This window comes from Arachis ipaensis, chromosome B01 (assembly GCF_000816755.2).
Source record: "Arachis ipaensis cultivar K30076 chromosome B01, Araip1.1, whole genome shotgun sequence".
NCBI lineage: Eukaryota > Viridiplantae > Streptophyta > Magnoliopsida > Fabales > Fabaceae > Arachis > Arachis ipaensis.
The window spans coordinates 48067150-48087375 of NC_029785.2; positions in this window are offsets into that span (position 1 = coordinate 48067150).

Here is a 20226-nt window from a genome sequence, read left to right on the forward strand (position 1 = left end):
TGGTTCAAACAGGCTTGTCTATCAACTACACCAATATCCAGCTTGAGTTCTGCAAACTTATCTACTAGCTCCTCTTCCTTGATCCTCATCCACGCAACAGTCAAAGACTTTTTACTCAAAGCGTCTGCCACAACATTCACCTTTCCGGGGTGATAACTCAGTTCAAAATCATAATCCTTCAGTAGCTCCATCCACCTCCTCTGACACATATTGAGCTCTTTCTGATCAAAGATATACTTAAGACTCTTGTGATCAGATAAGACTCTAAACCTCACTCCGTACAAGTGGTGCCTCCAAATCTTCAATGTAAAGACAATCGCCGCCAATTCCAAGTCATGAGTTGGGCAATTTACCTCGTGTGGTCTCAGCTGACGCGATGCGTAAGCCACTACATTCCGGTATTGCATCAACACGCAACCCAATCCCTTCAAAGAAGCATCACAGTATACTTCAAACGGTTCATGTGGTTCAGGTAGAATTAAAACTGGCGCTGAAGTCAACTTTCGTTTCAAAGTCTGAAAACTCTCCTCACACTCTGCCGTCTACACAAACGGTGCCTCCTTCCGGGTTAACTTAGTCATCGGTAATGTAATTCGAGAAATCCCTCGATGAATCTTCGGTAATACCCGGCCAAACCCAAGAAACTCCTAACCTCTGTAACCGTAGTCAGTCTCTCCCATTCCATTACTTCCTCTACTTTCAAAGGATCTATGGCTATTCTACATTTACTCACTACGTGACCTAAGAACTTCACTTCCTCCTTCCAAAACTCGCATTTGGACAACCTAGCATACAATTTCCGCTCCTTCAGAAATTGCAACACAATCCACAAATGCTCTTCATGCTCCCTTTCCATCTAAAAGTAAACTAAAATATCATCTATGAATACCACCATGAATTTGTTCAAGAAGGGACGAAATATTCTGTTCATGTAATCCATAAATATAGCAAGTGCATTCGTCAACCCAAAGGACATCACTGCAAACTTGTAGTGTCCATAGCGCGTCCTAAACAAAGTTTTTGGAATGTCATCCTCCTTCACCCTTATCTGATGGTTTCCAGACCTCAAATCAATCTTTGAAAACACCCCAGCTCCATGCAGTTGATCCATTAAGTCATATATCCTTGGTAACGGATACTTCTTCTTCACTGTCACTTTGTTTAATTGTCGGTAATCCACGCAAATTCGCATTCCTCCATCTTTCTTCTTTACCAATAAAACTGGTGCTCCCATGGAGATACACTCAGTCAAATGAACCTCTTGTTCAGAAGCTCTTCTAACTGAGTTTTAAGTTTAACCAGCTCTACTGGAGCCATTCAATACGGCGCAATTGAGACTGGTCCGGCTCTCAACACCAAGTTAATCGCAAATTCAATTTTTCTTTGAGGTAGAAATTTGGGAATATCTTCAGGAAATACTTCAGGAAAGTCTCTAACAACTGGAATTTGATTTAGCCTCTGATCATCACCTAGAGCTTTTGCAGCCAATTGTATATATCCCTGACATTCTTCTCCACTACAATTCACTAAAATAGTGTTCAGATAATAACCCTCAGCTACCACTGCTCCACCTTCTCCTTCTGGCATAAAGCGAATTGATCGCTCAAAGCAATCCAACAAAATCTGATTCTTGGATATCTAGTCAAACCCCAAAATTATCTCTAACCCAATCATTGGCAAATAGATTAAGTTATGAACAAATTCTCTATCCTCAAGCTTCAAAGATCCTTCACTACAACCTAACTTTGTCACAACCGTCTAATATGGAGTATGCACATGCAAATCGAAAGCTAATTCTGGCACTTTCAATCCTAGTTCCTCAACTTTATCTAAGGCAATAAACGAATGCGAAACTCCAGTATCATATAATGCAACCAATGTTTTCTCACCAAATAGACAGTTACCTCTCATTATCGAATCCGACTTTGCAGCATTCTGGGCGTTCACAGAAAACACCCGACCTTGTTGGTTCTAGCCTGCGTTCGGGGTCCTCCTACGAGGGCGATCCTTTGCCATATGTTCAGGTAGCCCACATGTAAAGCATCCTCCTATACCCAACTTGCACGAGTCATTCGGATGAAAATTACCACAATGATCACAAGTTAAATCTAGAGAAGACTTACTCTAATTACCTCTCCTTTTGGCATGCTGGTAATGATCATAATTGTTCATCCTAAAGCCTCTTTGACCTTGAGGTACATGTCCTCCTCTCTTGAAGGTTTGAGCCCTTGGTTGAAAGTGTTTTCCTCGCCTCCGGTTGTTGTTTCTCCCTCGAGTATCTCTTGATGATGCCACTTTCTTCGCACACTCCTCAACTACTCTCGCCTTATTCACATGCTCGGAAAAGATCCGAATCTCCAAAGGAGCTATAGTAGTCATAATGTTGTCCCTCAAGCCCCCTTGGTACTTAATACATTTCCAACTCTCGTAGGACTTCGAGGCACCCTGACATACCCTAGAGAACCTACAAAACTCCTCAAACCGACTAGTGTAATCGGCCACGGACAATGAGCCCTGCTTTAGCTGCATAAGCTCCAACTCCCTCGCTTCCATTACAAATTCAGGAAAATATTTCTTGTAGAAAGTCGTTTGGAATACATCAGAAGGAATGTCGGCACTCTGAAGCTATAGTAAGTGGCATTTCCCTTACCACCAGTGCTGGGCTTCTCCTAACAGTTGATACGCCACAAACTCTACGAATTGGTTGTTCGGAACATGCTAAGCTTGTAACGCACACTCCATAGCTTGAACCAATTGTCTGTTTCCATAGGGTTAGTCGATCCTCTAAAAGTCGGTGGATGAACCTTGAAAAATGAAGCCAAGGTCATCGAAGCACCTCCCAAGTCATTACTGTTTTCGTCTCCATTTCCATTTCTATCCCCATTTCCGTTTCCGTTTCCCACCGGTTGACCCAATCCCTGTACAACTTACAAATAAAGAGGTAATAAAGCAAAGGTTAATCAGAGGTCACGACAATGCTAAGGCTCATACAATAATATATATAGAAAGAGATAATAATTCTAGAAGCCCGATAAAGAAATAAGCTCAAGACAGAGTTACAAAAGCGCAAAACGTTCATACGTAGCTACAAACTAAAGGCACGAGATAAAGATACAAGATAGCAAGATAGAAGTATATAAGATAGTTTAATAGTCATAAGGAACTAGCCTCAGCCCACGGAATTTAGGCCGACTAGTTATATACAGACATAATAAGTTTTGAAAGTAGAAACAGCTTATACAATATTTCTTTCAAAGTAAGCCACTAAGGCAAATATATAAATACAAAAGTGAGAGAATCTAAGCAAAAGTAATCAAAAGTGTCCAAAAGAAAATCAAGATCCTCCACTCTGTCACCATCACGTAACTCACCGAGGTGGGTTACGATCTGCATCTGAAAAATAACAACAAAGTATGAAATGAGAACCGGAGGTTCTCAGTATGGTAACAGTGCCCAGTAATGTAAGATATAAGACTCTGCGATACCAGAGGCAATCCTAGTGCTTCTTAGCGATCATGAGATTCAACTTAAAGCATATTAAAATTAAAACCATTACTTTAAAAACCATAATGAAATAGGGGAATCTAAGTTAGTGGATTTCTAATCTAGGAATTACCTGCTGTCCCACAGCCTTCACCAGTCTAACCACCATGCGATCCTATCGCCACCGCCTTCCGAACCTCCTCAATCTCAGTAGAAAACACAAGTAATAAAAGTGCAAGTAAAGCACAATTATAGCATGTATATCAAGAAATTCAAGAAGCAAATAATCATGTTATACAATTAGGCAAGCAATTCAAGTCGGCAAAGCAATACAAACAAATAGAAGATGCACATGATGAATGCTTATCCTAATTGGCTGTGATATCACATTGTCGGTTCAACTGCCAACCCGACACATCTCCATGGAGAGGTCGCCTTTTGGTCACGTATATAAGTGGGATCCCCCCATGGATATAGTGCTGGGCACACTACCCACGGATATAGTGCCAGGCACACTCTTGTGATCCGAAAGGATGTGAGCGGGATACTCTGCCTCAGACCTCACATATCAACGTAGGCGGGATTAACCACCATCCTTACATCGCCGCTGCGACCTCGACAAGAGGGATTAACTATCATCCTTGCCAGGCGCATAGCGTCTCAACAATCTCATTAAAACAATACATCAATGTTTTCAGAAATCATTTTTCAGTACTCAGAATTCCACAATTTCCACAACTCATATCATTAATCATCAATACAGTACTTCACCATCTCACTCGACTAATCCGTCCTCAGTACTCTAGAAACTAAGTCTCAATTTTCTAAATTGACATAGAAATTCACTAAAATAATTTACTAACTTATCTTTACCAATATTAGAACCTAAATATTAGACAATACTCTTAATCAGCCTTTAAAGGAATTTTAAAAAGTAGGAGAACCTTTGAAAACAGAGAAAAATCATGTTTCAGCAAAACAATGGTCTCACGTACACAAGCTCCTGCCTCGCGTACGCATGCTTTGAAAAAAGGGAAGTTGCGTACGCAACCCCCTGCTCGAGTACGCGAGATGCCCAACCCGAGTGGGTTGCTCGCATCGCATATTATAGTTCGCGTACGCAAGGGTTCATTTTTGATAGCTCGCGTATGCATGCATTGCCTCGTGTATGCGAGATGCCCAACCCGAATGGTTTGGTCGCGTCGTGTGCACCATGTCGCGTATGCAACTCTCACCAGACTTAGAAAAATTTCAAAGTTGCAGAATTCAGTTTTAGGCACCAAACTTTAAACAGTCATAACTTCCTTTACAAAAATCTATTTTTTTCAAACTTTATATCAATTTAAAGATCTTTAAATCAACTTTTATTTAAGACAAATTTCAAAAAATTTAGAAAATTGAGGCTCAAGTTATGATCCGTCAAAATTTCCCAAAATATGACTTTTACCAAAATAACTAGGTTCTCAAATTTCTGAAATTCACAATCAAAGCAAATCTAAACCACGTCAAACTTCAATTCACATTAGAACTTACCCCTTTGTGTCTCAATTCACCACTCTTACCAAATTTCCACTCACATTACATAATCTTGAACCCCAATGATCAAATTTATCATACTAAAACCATTTCTCAACCAACACACTCATCAACCATCATTCTATCACTACCAATCATCATAATTAACCTCATTCCACCTCAATATCAATCTTCAAAACCATAAAAAATTTCATTAATGAGTCTTTTTTTATGTTATTTCGTACTATTTGTATTGTACAATTCCTTTATTTGTGGGATTCTTTTTTCTCACGCGATAAAAAATTCAATTTTTGAATGGATTCCAACCTATTCCTAGATCTCAGATAAATGAAAATTTTATTGACAAGACCTTTTCTATTGTCAAGACCTTTTCTATTGTAGCCAATATCTTATTATGAATAATTCCGACAACCTTGGTAGCTTGCTTTTTGGTGAAATAAAAAATTTCATAAGAAAACAAAGACCTGAGAAGGCGAAAGAAATAGAAAAAGCTACCCAAGTCTTGTCATGGTCTTGTGTTCATTAATATCCCCCAATCTCATGTCTTTCTTTGTTGGACCAACCTAACCGGGGATTTACAATTCCAACAAGTCTCTCTTTTTTGGGGGGAGCAGAGCACGTTTACAAACAAAGAAATATATCATGAATGAGCAGGTCTTAGTTCTCTATGGACATCCCTTTGTTAGGTAGGGCCAGTGATGTCCAATTTATGCTATCATCAACATCAACAACATAATTCATCAAAATAATCAAAATCATCAAATCATCATACATTATTATTCAACAAGTTTAACAACCAATTCAATCCAAACCTATCATATGGTTCACTAGCCTAAGCGTCTAGAAATATTACATATTACATAGAGAAAACTGAAACCATACCTTGGCCGATTCCCAATATATGCAAAATACCAAGTTGACCCCAATCCAAGTTTCCACAAGTTTTCCAAACTTAATCAAGCCACCAATCAACTCCAACAAGCATTAACAATCAATATTCCAAGCTATATAATGAGTTCATATTTTTCGATATATTTTGACTCAATTTGGATAGATTTTAGCACATGAACTCACATTTAAGCACCAAAATAGCATACTTTTGTGTTTTGTCCCCAATTTGATCCTAAATGTGAAAACATGCAATTTTGTGCTTGAAATGAGCAATTTAATTCCACTTTTATTCTAATTGATGCCATGACATATTTGCTTAGTGTTTTCAGGCCTTAGAGGCAAGAATGGATAGCCAAAAGTGGAAGAAAGTATGTGCCAGGGGAGAAGACATGAAGAAAACAAGGAAAAGCACACACAGCAAAGTGTGCGTGTGCACAAGAAAGAATTTTCATGTGTGCGTGCGTACGCACAAGTCAATGAAAGAGCTGAAGATTGATGGTTTAGAAGTTATAGTAAACTCTCGTTGCAAGTATAGTTACTAAACCAAGCAATCGACCTTTCTTGCAAAAGTTTTGGTTGTCAAAAGTAACAAACCCCTAAATAAATTGTTAACCGAAGTATTCAAACCTCGGGTCGTCTTCTCAAGGAACTGCAGAGAAGTATGTTCTTATTATTAGTTATGGAGATTGTAAATTTGGGGTTTCAAGAATGAGGAGCAATTATGAAAAATAATTTAAATAGCAATTAAAATAAATAAATAACTGTAAAATAAATTTTTGGAAAGGTGTGAGAAATTGGAAGTCCAGATTAGTTACCCTTCTCAATAATAAAGAAGATTGAACTTAATTCCACTTAGTTGACCTTTACTAAAGCAAAGGAAAGTCAAGGGACTAATTAACTTGATCTTCGAATCCTATTTATTTCCTAAGAAAAGGTTGGGATCATTGAAGTTCAGTTCAATTAGCAAAGATAACAATTATCTTTTATATTGAGCTAAGATAACTCCTGAGTTACTGATTTCTTAACCAAGACCAAAAGGGGGAAAAGTAAATCTATTGGAATAAAGATGTCTTCAGAGTAAAAGCAATAATAGCATAAATAAAAGAAAGCAATATTAAACTGAAATACCTCAAATAACATTAATTCAAATAATCTGGAACATAGAAGAATTCATAAATTATATGGCAAAGTAAATAATCAACTAAAGTAATGGAATGAATAAAAGTGAAAGAGAAGCTTAAAACAAAGGAACATAAAACTTGGGATTGAGAGTCACTCCTAAAACTAAGAGAAGTCCTAAATCCTTAGAGAGAGAGAGAGGAGAGAACCTCTCTCAAACTAGATCTAAATCATGAGAAGTAACTAAATTGGTGAGCCCTTCCTGAATGGATGCATTCCCTCACTTCATAACCTCTGGTCTATGCCTTCTGGACTTGGATTTGGGCCAAAAAGGGCTTCAGAATTCGCTGGGAGCATTTTCTGCAATTTCTGGTGCGTGGCCTCTATCACGCGTCCGCGTGGGTCACGCGGTCGCGTCATTCGGAGCTTTTCTTGTCACGCGGTCACGTCAGTCATGCGACCCCGTCATATGTGTTTTGCTTAAGGCGCGCGGTCGCGTCAGTCATGCTGCCGCGTCGCTGTTAATTCGCGTTTGGCATGCGTCCGTGTCGCCCATGCGATCGCGTGGATGCCAGTTTCTTTAGAAACTCCATTTTGTGCTTTTCCTTGCATCTTTGTATGTTTCCTTTCCATCATTTGAGTCATTCTTGCCTTAGAAGATCTGAAACTACTCAACACACTAATCACAGCATCGAATCGAAATAAAGGTAATTAAAATAATTAATTTTAAAGCATAGGAAACATGTTTTTCACATACATCACATAATAAGGAAGGGAAAGTAAAACCATGCAATTAATATGAATAAGTGGGTGAATGGTTGAATAAATCACTCAAATTAAGCACAAAATATATCATGAAATATGGGTTTATCAACCTCCCCACACTTAAACAATAGCATGTCCTCATGCTAAATCCAAGGCAAAAAGTAAGGTTAAAGTGGTGGAATGTCATGCAATGCAATCTAATCTAAATGTAATCTACCTAGATGAATGATGCATCATGCAATTCTAATTTTTATTTACTTGAATATAAAGCTTGCATGTAGTTAAATTAATTCACATTCTCAAGGAGTCATGTATATATATAGCCAAGCCTTAGATAGTGATAAAGTGCCTTTACAATTGAGATGGGAGAGAAAACATTTTAAAAACTTGCAAGACAACTAACAATTTAAACAGAGATAAATGTTAATGAGCTATTGAACCCTCACTGGATTTTGTGTTTACTCTCTAATCACTCAGTGTTTATTGGGTTAATCACTCCATTCTTCTTTTTATTCTTACTTTCTATAACTTTGTTCTTCATCTAACCAATCAACAATCATAGAATATAGTCATACATAAAATCATGAGGTCTTAAGTAAGGTTGTATTGGGGCCAAGGTAAAGGTAAGGGTATATGTATAAAGATAAGTGAGCTAATAAGTGAATTCTTAATTAGTCTAAGATCTCACCTAACATACATACTTTCTAAAGCAAAGCTGTTTTACCTATTTTCCATATTTTTCCACTTTGATGTTACATGCTCATGCCTCAAATTTATTTTTATCCAACGTGCATTGCTTTATTTGCATTTGGGGGATCCTTTGGTGTCCCCTTTATTCAAATATTGAATTTTTTTTAATACACATGGTAATTTAATTTCTTTCACATGAGCATGTTTCCCAAAAATTCTTATTTTGAAACATCTTTATTCTTTTTCAACATGCTACCCTTTGTTTCTATCATCCATGTTCCCAATAGATTTTCCCATATTTAAACAATTACACAATTTCTATCTTAAGCTAACCAAGGATTCAACTTGGGACTTCTTTATTTGTTTTTCCCGCTTAAGGCTAGTAATGTGGTTATAAAACAAGAGGGGATTTAAAGGCTCAAGGGGGCTAACAAGGGTGATGTAAAAGGTAGGCTATTTTGGGATAAGTGAGCTAAAATCAAATAATGGCCTCAATCACTCTCCTGGTATGTATCTACATTCTATAATCGGACATATAGATTAAAATAAAGTGAAGAACACCAGAATATAAAAGAAGGGCGGAACACACAGGAATAAAAATTATGGTTTGAATGTAACCATACAATTAAGCTCAAAACTCACAGGCTATGTGTTCTCTAGCTCAAAAATCATTTATCACTTATGTATGTCATGCAGGTTTAGTTAAAAATTTCCATTATTCTCAATGTAAAACTTATATTGAATGGCTTTAAAGTTCTAGTGTTTCTCCTTGATGAAGTGTTATTAACTAACATGTAATGCTATATATACAAGGTGTGGGTTATTTTGATTCTGTTAAAGTCTCTAGTTTACTTCCTTTTTCTTTTCAATCTATTCTGAGTTATCTTATGCTAAAAAGGGTAAACTATACTAATCAATCCACAATTTCTATAACTAATAAGTTAGAATTGCAACTAAACTAAGTGGCTAAAATATGAACTAAAAATACAAAATGCATAAATAGAGTAAAAATACATGAAAGTAGCAATGTATAAGTACTCAGAAAATAAAAATAAAAATAAAGAGAAAAATACAAAAAAATATCCAAAATAAAAGAAAAAGAGTCTGTAGTGGTTCACCAAAATAATACGCCAGAGATGGCGAACTCCCCACACTTAAAATGTAGCATCATCCCCGATGCTCACTCAAGCAGGGTGTGAAGGAGTGTCATCACTGGAAGGGTGGGTAGCTGGGGTCTCTGTGGTAGTGATCTGAGGGTCTGACTGCTGTGGAGGAGGTGCTGACTGAAGAGGGATCTCAGGGTCTACAGCCTGAATCTAGGGTGGAGCCTCCTGATGGTGTGCTGCCTGCTGTGGGTGGGTCTCTGCCTTGGGCGCATCCGCCTCCTCCTTAGATGCCTCGGATGGTGTGTCGGGCTCGGAGGGGATATCGCCAGATCATATCATCAGCTTCAGGTGCTCATAGCGTCGCTTGTTGCGACGCTCCATCTGGTCAAGCCGTCAAAACAGGCGGTGCACTAGATGATAGATGGGCTCTAGGGCAGGTGGAGGTGCAGTGGTGGTGGAAGGTGTAGCTGTAGAGGAAGAGGGGCCCACAGATGGTGTGGCAGTGTCACCAGGAGCAGTGAGGACTGGAGGTCTGTAGCCCAAGGCCAGAAAGTTCCTGCTGTGCGGGATGATCTTCTTGCATTCTACAGCAGGTGGCCTCTCATCAGCATCCTCCCAAGGCACGTCAGCTCGACGGCCTAGCTGTGTGATCAAGTATGGAAAGGGAAGAGTGCCTCGGACGTGGACTATGGCCATGTAGAACCGGATAAAGCGTGGCAGGTACAGGTCCTTACCTTCCATCACACACCATAGGAGGGTGATCATAGCGGTAGGTATATCGGTCTCGTGAGTACTCAGCATAATGAAGTTGCTTAGTATCTGATGCCACAACCGAGCCTCATCATTCAAGTATGCCCGCTTGATTCCCTTGGGCATGGTGGTGTTCTGACCCATAATCCAAGGAACGGTCGGGTCAAGGGCTATCCGGGCCTTGACTGCATCTCAATCAAACTTTAGAAAGCGCATGTCTTCCTCAACTTTCTAATAACCATCTGGCTGATCAGATTTAGGCAGAAGCTTCAGAAGCTCTTCTATTGCCTCTTCAGTAACCAGAATCTGCTTTCCTCTGAGGTTCACTGCATCTAGGGAGGTCTTGAAGTAATTGCAGTAGAATTCTCGAACCCAAGATGCATTGACCTCAGTCAGGGGTCTCTCTAGGAAGAACCAGCCTCTTTGCTTGATCTGATCAGAGGTGTATTGCTGGAGTTCTCCTGGGATCTTCAAGGTCCTTTCCAGGTATAGGTTCCTGGAGTTTGCGAATACCGGATACTTCAGCTCACAGTATCGGTTTGCAAACTTTACTGGGTCATTAGTAGGGAGCAGCTGGTTGGCCTTCTCCTGCGGGGTGAAGTTTTTCTCCCGCCAGGAGGCATCATGCATGAGATCTATGATAGACATAGAGGATTCTCCTCTTTTACGTTTGCCAGTGGTAGCCTTTCCTTTTTCCTTTCTATGGGTATCTGACATCCTGAAAAACAAAAAACCAGGATATATAAAAAAAATAGGAAAACAAATAGGCAAATAGTCAAAAGAAACAAAAAGTGGCAAAGGAGAATTATCAGGAGGTAAATGAGTTAAGTAAATGTGCATTAAGGATTGTATAGGAGTTAAAAGTTTGAAAGGAAAAATTCACAGTCCAAAATGTAGTTGAATTCATGTTAAATAGAAAAATTATCACTATGCCATGGTTAGAAGGTTAAAAGAAAGTGAAAAACCAGAAGAAAGATTTCAAAAGGTTAGTTTGGTTAGAATTAAAAAAAAGTTCAGGAAATAAGAATTAGTGAGTTAGTGAAAAATGGGTTAAGGTAAGTGGCATAAGGATAAGTTTCTAAGTAACAAGCATTCATAATTAGAAGCGAAAGGTAACTCATAACCAAACCAGGAAAACCGGTTGATGAAGATTCAGATAGATATAGAAATAGCAAAAATTAGAATCAAACATCAAAAATGCAATTTATGAACCAGGAAATCAAAGAGAATAAGAATGCGTGCCTGGCATTCATGAATGGGTTTAGGTAAAGCAGAGGCAAGCAGATTTCAAAATGCCAAAACCAAAACATGAATGAAAATAGTTTACAGAAATTTGGGCTGCATTCCGGCTAAAATTGGATTGTTTCGGAAAATAAACAACAATAAAATAGTTCATATGAATTAAAATTAAAGCTTGCAATTACATATAAGGAATATAAACAAGAAAATTCAGTGTAAAGAGCAGCCTGAAACAAGAAATCACAGCATATGAACATTACAAATATCATAGTAACAGCAGAATTAAAAATTGGATAAAACAGAAACATGAACAGTGCAAGTAAACAGGCCTAAATTCACTAACCACATCCTAGGCTACCTAACAACCTAAAATCCACTACAACATGCATATCTAACTAGCCTAACATGAACATAAATAGAAAATAATGAAATAATGACTAAGGATAGAAGGGCGGCGTTCGTCGAAACCTGGTAGGCCGAATAAGGAGAGTGGGGAGAAAGGGGGCTGGGAGTGGTGGTGACGGCGTCTGGTGCGGCGGCTGGCGGTGGTGTCACGGCTGTTCGGGGCAGGGGGGAAGAAGGGTTGGCTAATGGGGTAGGGGGTAAGAGGGGAAGAGGGTTTCAGGGGGGGCGCAACTGATAGGGTTCACGTGGTTTGGGGGTTATAAATTTGAATCCACGCGGTCCCATGGCTTGAGCAAAATGGGGAGGGGAGGGGGTGACGCGATCGCGTGGGTGACGCGATCGCATGGAATGGCTAAAAGAGTGAATGATGCGATCGCCTGGGGCATGCGATCGCGTCGCTGGGATTTGTGCTAAACGCACAAATCCAGCGTCATTTCAGCGTAACTCTCTGACTCCTTTGGGGTGTTCATGCAATCTATGCGACGCGGTCGCGTCGCTCACGTGGTCGCATGGCGTTGGCATTGTGCAAGTGACGCGATCGCGTGAGTGACGCGATCGCGTGGGTCATTTGTGCGAAACGCACAATGGCCGCACGATTCCAGCCTAACTTTCTGGACGTTGGATCCTTACGCCGATTTCCAGGTCACGCGGCCGCATGGATGACGCGGTCGCGTGGGTAGTGTTTTTCGCAATATGACGCGATCGCATGAGTGATGCGGTCGCGTCGCGCACCCTTTTTTTTATATGCAGTGTAGAATGCAATGATTAATATGAATGCGATGCAAAGTTCCAGGTTCAATATTATAAAATAAAATAAAACTTGAAAATAAGCAAAACGAAATAAAAATTGAAAAATGAACGATCATACCATGGTGGGTTGTCTCCCACCTAGCACTTTTAGTTAAAGTCCTTAAGTTGGACATTGGAGGGGCTTCCTGTTATGGCGGCTTATGTTTAAATTCATCCAAAAATCTCCACCAATGCGTGGAATGCCAATAGCCTCCGGGGTCCCAAACTAGGCATGTAAAGCTCCTGAGCAGCTTCAAACAAATTTTTAGGCTCCCGGAATGACGAATGGCGGAATAGATTCCAGGATCCCAAACTTTGCTTTTAAATCCGCCTCCGTCTTGATCTATGCTTTTCCATCCGGGCGGTTTAGAAAGTAGATTCTCACCATGGTGACCAAACGTTTTCCTAGATCCATTCAATTGAGCATGATACCAATCCGTGCACTTCAAGTTGAAGCGTGGAACCTTATTGAACCTTGTGTACCAGCTCTGAGCACGAGCCATTTCCCTCTTACTCTTAAAGCCGCAGAGAGCTCTAAGTTGTCCATCTGTTTCAAGCAAACCGTATTCAAGTGAAAAAGTAAAGTTAAAAGTTAAGGTTTGTACCCACTTGAAGCTTGTATTGGGTGGTAATGGCCTTGGGGAAGGTGTTTCCGATGGTTTTGTAAGTTCTACTCCCTTGTGCTCTTTTGTGAATTCCTCCACTTCTTTACAAGGTTCTTCAAATGCATCTGTGTTCTAGTCAAAGTCTTCTGTGTCTTCCTCATCACTCGAGTCATAGATTGGAGGTTGAGAGAAATCTACCTCTGCATCATCTTCGTATTCAATTGGGGAAGATTCTTCGATCTCAGAGAATTCATTTGCGGATGCAAGTTCATTACTAAGAGAGCTTGACTAATTAAATAAACAAGTAAAAGAAAAATATTTACAAAAACCAATAATAAGGCACACGTTAGCAGTTCCCCAGCAACGGCGCCATTTTGAAAGAGCTGAAGATTGATGGTTTAGAAGTTATAGTAAACTCTCGTTGCAAGTATAGTTACTAAACCAAGCAATCAACCTTTCTTGCAAAAGTTTTGGTTGTCACAAGTAACAAACCCCCACTACAAGAAAACACGTCTTTTGCCACGCTTTTAAAGCGTGGCGAAAAGCTGAAAAAAGCGTGGCGATAGCTTTTCGCCACGCTTTTTGAGCTATCGCCACGCTTTCGAAAGGGTGGCCTATCAAAGGGTGGCGGTTGCTCTATCGCCACGCTTTTTGCAGTCTATTGCCACGCTTTTTGTTTGCCACGCTTTTTTACAAACAGCCACTTGGAAAAGCGTGGCTGTAGGTGGAAAATACGACCACGCTTTAAAAGCGTGGCAATAGGTAGAGATATGGCCACGCTTTTGAAGCGTGGCAATAGAGAGAGATACGGCCACGTTTTTGAAGCGTGGCAATAGGGAGAGATACAGCCACGCTTTTAAAGCGTGGCGATAGGAAGACATACAGCCACGCTTTAAAAGCGTGGCGAAAAGCTTGTTAAATTAAAAAAAAAAATTTCTTTTCCTTACTTGATCTTAATTACTACAATATAAATTTTCAATCTTGTTTTATTACCAAAACTATAAATATAGTATGCAATTTTTATTGCAAGACAAATCAAACAGTAATTAGTGACAATTTTTGCTTTAATTATTTTATACATTAATAAACTAATATTCAAATACAAAATAAAAGTGACGCATGGCACAGTGGCGACGCGAGACAAGGCTGAGCGCGGTGGCGCGGTTGGACGAGTTCGACGGTGACGCGGCTTAACGGCGGGGTCTCCCTCCAAGGCTCGGCAAGGTTGCGACAGCGGCGGCAACACCCAGCAACACCGGCGCTCTCCTTCCCCTCTTCTCTTCTCCCCCGTCGCGGCCCTCTCTCCCCCTCCTTTCTCCCTTCTGTTCCTTCGTTCCCCCTCTCTTTTCTTTTCTTTTCTTTCCTTCTTTCTTTAGTTTTTGCCAAAGCTGATAGGTGTTAGTGCTGTTAGGAAGGGAATGGCGGTGGAAAAAAGGGTGAGTGACGGTGAGGTGGTGGAAATTAGGGTTTGTGGGGTTTAATTTAGAAATTAGGGTTTAATTTGGGATAAAAATAAAATTAGGAATTTTGGGTAAATTGAAATTTAATAAATTTTAATAAAATTAAAGTATATTATATAAAATTCTTATTATTTTACATTTGCTAAACTTTATAATTTGAAATATAGAAAATAATTCGATAATTATAAAATCAGATAAAATCTTAAATTACTTTTTAAACTCAATTAGTCAAAATTTGTTTTAAGTATCTTCAATAAAATAATTTCAAAGATTAAAATACTTAGTGATAAATAAATCTAAATTAGCTCTTAATAAAATCTTCTAAAATTTCTAGGTCTTACAGGGGCCCTCTCGCCACGCTTTTAAAACGTTATTGTTGCTCTCTACGGCCACGCTTTTGAAGAGTGGCAGAAAAGAAACTTTTGGCCACGCTTTTATTGCGTGGCAAAAGTGTACCAGCATATAGCCACGTTTTGTAAGCGTGGCCGTAATGAAACCCTGTCGCCACGCTTTTAAAACGTCCTTGTTTCTCTCTATGGCCACGCTTTTGAAGCGTGGCAGAAAAAAACGTGGCCTTTTCTCTAATCAATTGCCACCCTTACAAAAGCGTGGCCGTTGATCCTTTTCGCCACGCTTTTGAAGCGTGACAAAAAAAAAGTGGCCAAATCTCTAATCTATCGCCACCCTCATAAAAGCATGGCCATTGACCACTTTTGGCCACGCTTTTGAAGCGTGGCAAGAAAAAAGCGTGGCCATAGGCCTTTTTTCTTGTAGTGCCCTAAATAAATTGTTAACCGAAGTATTCAAACCTCGGGTCGTCTTCTCAAGGAACTGCAGGGAAGTATGTTCTTATTATTGGTTATGGAGATTGTAAATTCGGGGTTTCAAGAATGAGGAGCAATTATGACAAATAATTTAAATAGCAATTAAAATAAATAAATAACTGTAAAATAAACTTTTGGCAAGGTGTGAGAAATTGGAAGTCCAGATTAGTTACCATTCTCAATAATAAAGAAGATTGAATCTTAATTCTACTTAGTTGACCTTTACTAAAGCAAAGGAAAGTCAAGGGACTAATTAGCTTGATTTTTGAATCCTATTTATTTCCTAAGAAAAGGTTGGGATCATTGAAGTTCAGTTCAATTAGCAAAGATAACAATTATCTTTTATATTGAGCTAAGATAACTCCTGAGTTACTGATTTCTTAACCAAGACCAAAAGGGGGAAAAGTAAATTTATTGGAATAAAGATGTCTTCAGAGTAAAAGCAATAATAGCATAAATAAAAGAAAGCAATATTAAACTGAAATACCTCAAATAACATTAATTCAAATAATCTAGAACATAGAAGAATTCATAAATTATATGGCAAAGTAAATAATCAACTAAAGTAATGGAATGTATAAAAGTGAAAGGGAAGCTTAAAATAAAGGAACATTAAACCTGGGATTGAGAGTCACTCCTAAAATAAGAGAAGTCCTAAATCCTAAGAGAGAGAGGAGAGAACCTCTCTCAAGCTAGATCTAAATCATGAGAAGTAACTAAATTGGTGAGCCCTCCCTGAATGGATGCATTCGCTCACTTCATAACCTCTGGTCTATGCCTTCTGGACTTAGATTTGGGCCAAAAAGGGCTTCAGAATTTGCTGGGAGCGTTTTCTGCAATTTCTGGTGCGTGGCCTCTATCACGCGTCCGTGTGGGTCACGCGGTCGCGTTATTCAGAGCTTTTCTTGTCACGCGGTCGCGTCAGTCATGCGACCGCGTCATATGTGTTTTGCTTAAGGCGCGTGATCGCGTCAGTCATGCTGCCGCGTCGCTGTTGATTCGCGTTTGGCATGCGTCCGCGTCGCCCATGCGATCGCGTGGATGCCAGTTTCTTTAGAAACTCCATTTTGTGCTTTTTCTTCCATCTTTGTATGTTTCCTTTCCATCCTTTGAGTCATTCCTGCCTTAGAAGATCTGAAACTACTCAACACACTAATCACGGCATCGAATGGAAATAAAGGTAATTAAAATAATTGATTTTAAAGCATAGGAAACATGTTTTTCACATACATCACATAATAAGGAAGGGAAAGTAAAACCATGCAATTAATATGAATAAGTATTGAATAAATCACTCAAATTAAGCACAAAATATATCATGAAATATGGGTTTATCAGTCAACATTCAGCCAAGTGTGCGGACGCACAGACCTGTGCGTCTGCACAGGTCCCTGCACGTGATTTCATTAATGAAGCATGTGTTTCTCGATTTCTGAGGCCTCTTGTCCCATTTTGGAAGGCTTGGATGCTGATTTTGGATGCTATATGAAGGGGAATTCAACACATATGAATTCATTAGGTTGTAGTTTTAGTTTTCATTCGGTAGAAAGCATCATTAGGAGTAGGAGTAGTGTAGAGTAGATTGCTCTATTAGGGTTTTATTTCAATTTCCATTGTAGCATTTTATAGCAAGCTTTGATCTTTGATTTTGCTTCTTTAATTGTAAGTACCATAATTTCCTCTTTAATTATAGCGCTTTTACTTTCATTTCCTTTTGGTTCAAGTTACTTATTCATAATTGCAATTTTGTGTTTCTTGAAGTTTTGATCAATGAGTTTTATGTTTCATGCTTCCTTTATGTTTGATTGCTTGTTTATGTTTAGTTTTGTTAATAATTGGTTATAGTTTGTTATTTTTCTTTGCAATTTTTCATGTTTTACTTTTATGCACACAAGGTGTTTGTGGAAATGCCAATCTTAGATTTTGAGTAGATTTTCCCACCTTGGCTTGTAGTTTGAGTTCCTAGGATACTAGAGTCATAATGTCCGACATTTAGTGGTAATTCTTGGGGAGTTAGTTGACTATTGTTTCCATTAAAGCTAGCCTTTTATCAACTAGTTTGGTAAGTTGGTTAGGACTTATGGATTAAGGTCAATTATGCTTGCTTGACTTACTCTTCAATGTTTGGGGTTAACTAAGCAAGATTGACTCATGATAATTACCATAGTTGTGGTTATGGCAATGATAGGATTCCTTAAACTCTCATTCCCAAGTCAAGGCTCTTTTTGCATTTATAGCATTTTCACTAGTTTTGATCTCATATTCTCTTTACTTGCATCAATTATAATTTTGATCATTCCTTAGTTCTTTGATTTCTTAGTTCCTTTAATCTTTTGTTCTTTGATTTGCAAAACCCATTTTTGCCTCCACGATCAAAAGTATAGCATATCCAATTGCATCCTAGGAAGAACGACCCGAGATTTCATTACTCTCGGTTTATATGTTTTGAATTGAAAATACTAAACTTTGATGTTGAGAGTTAGTTGTTTATTTAGCTATACTTGCAATGAAGTGATCTTATTTTGAGAAATTTTAGATCGACACTAGTTCTCTCTATCAAGTTTTTGGCGCCGTTGCTGGGGAATGCAATTGGTGTTATATCTTTTGGTTGTTGTGAATATGTTAATAGTGTAAATAGTACTTTTTGGTTGTTTGTTTGCTTTTGTTAGTAAGTTTTTGTTTATATTTTCTTTATGAATTTTTCACACCATTACCACAATGCACCCCAATGGAACCCAAACACTTACCTTTCTAGTCACCAATTCTATACACCATCACATCACTGCATAAAAAGCCATGACCCTTACCCTCATGAGTTTGATTGTCAATCTTCATCACCTCAATCTTCATCTTCACATATGGATCAAGCCACACAAGAACTACTTTTCATGTTCATTCAAGAATAACAAGAGTTCCGGAAGAAGCAAGAGCAAGTCATGTCTACCGTAGCGGAAACTCTTGACCGGTTAGCTTCATTGCGTTCATGCCATGACTAAGAAATTCTAGTGGATGAATGTGTATAACCAAGTGAAAAGTGTGGAATGAGCAAAGAATTACAAAATTAAGTAGAAGATATCAAGTCACAACATGAAGCACAAGAGGAGATAAAAGAAGAATTGTGGGAAAATGATCAAGAGGATTCCATCATTCAAGATTTTTTATCCAACTTGGTCAACTCCGCCAATGACCTTCATGAGCCTCCCTTATTGGATTTGGAAGGAGATGTTAATGTGGACTTCACACAACCTCCAATTTTTTACTTGAGTGATGATGAGGAAGGTTTAGAGGAGGTTGAGAAAGATTCTATTCACCAAGAAGTAAAGATAGTTGTGCAAGAACGAATTGAGCGGATGAAGACTTCTCCGACAAGCTTTCTAGGCCCGCATAAATATGCCGTCTTGGAGACGGATTTTCAACTTCAAACTTTTCTTAGAGTAGTGGATGGTGGAGAGGAGAATGTTATTTGGCAAGGAAATAGAAAGTTCATCAAGGAAGCCGAATCAACATTTGGAGCTCAATTATGGTTCAAGAATAACTTTAGTGGATTTCGGGGAGTGCACAAGCATGCCAATGGTGATAGAGGAACTCAAGTATGGGATCCGGGTATCAATTTCAAGAATAAACACTTATGGATCTTAGTTGCTAGCTTGAAGTCTCTTAAGAGTTTGGTACAATTCATTTGGGACCCCAGAGGTCAAATCAATAGCAAACTTGGTTGGAGATTCAAGGAGGAGTGGAAACACAAGCCACCCTAACAAGGATCTCCTCACCAAGTCCAACTTAAGGACATTAAACCAAAGTGCTATGTGGGAGACACCCCACCATGGTAATATCCTTCTAACTTTCTCTCTTTTAGCTTTGTTTCTTGAATAATTGGCTATGTTGCTTGCTTGGTTAGTTGAATTTTGAAGTTTGTTGGGTAATTTTAGTGAAATAATGTGTTTTTGGGGTTTTATGGTATTTTGGGACTTAAAAACCTGTTTTAGATATCAAGTTTGATGCTTTAGAGGCGAAATTTTTGCTGCAGGAACAGAGTCCTGTGCGTCCGCACAGCCTTGTGCGCGCGCACATTACCCCTGTTTTTCCATCCATGTGCGTACGCACAGCAATGTGCGCACGCACACTCCCAAACACTTCCTCTGTTCACAGCACGCGCACCCCTTGTGTGTGTGTATAACACCCTTCCTTTTGCCCTGTGCAACTGCATAGTGCACCCGCATACATCACCCTGTTAAAAAAAAACTACTACCTGTGCGCCCGCACCTCTATGTGCGCGCGCACACTCTTTTAGCAACCCTCTATTGTAGCACCCGCACCCCTTGTGCGTGTGAACACAATCTCTTTTTCCCTTCTGTGTATCCATACACGAGCTTGTGCGTCCACACAGGTCACTTTTTGAACGTTAATTCGAACAGAGAGAGAGAGTCGCGCTTTAGTTTCCTCCAAACACCCCAACCCTTTCCCTTCTTTTTCTTCTCTGAACCCCATCACCCCAGCCCCTCAATCCTAATCACGACCCAACCACAACCCCCGTCCGACCACTTCACCTCTGGCGACCACCACC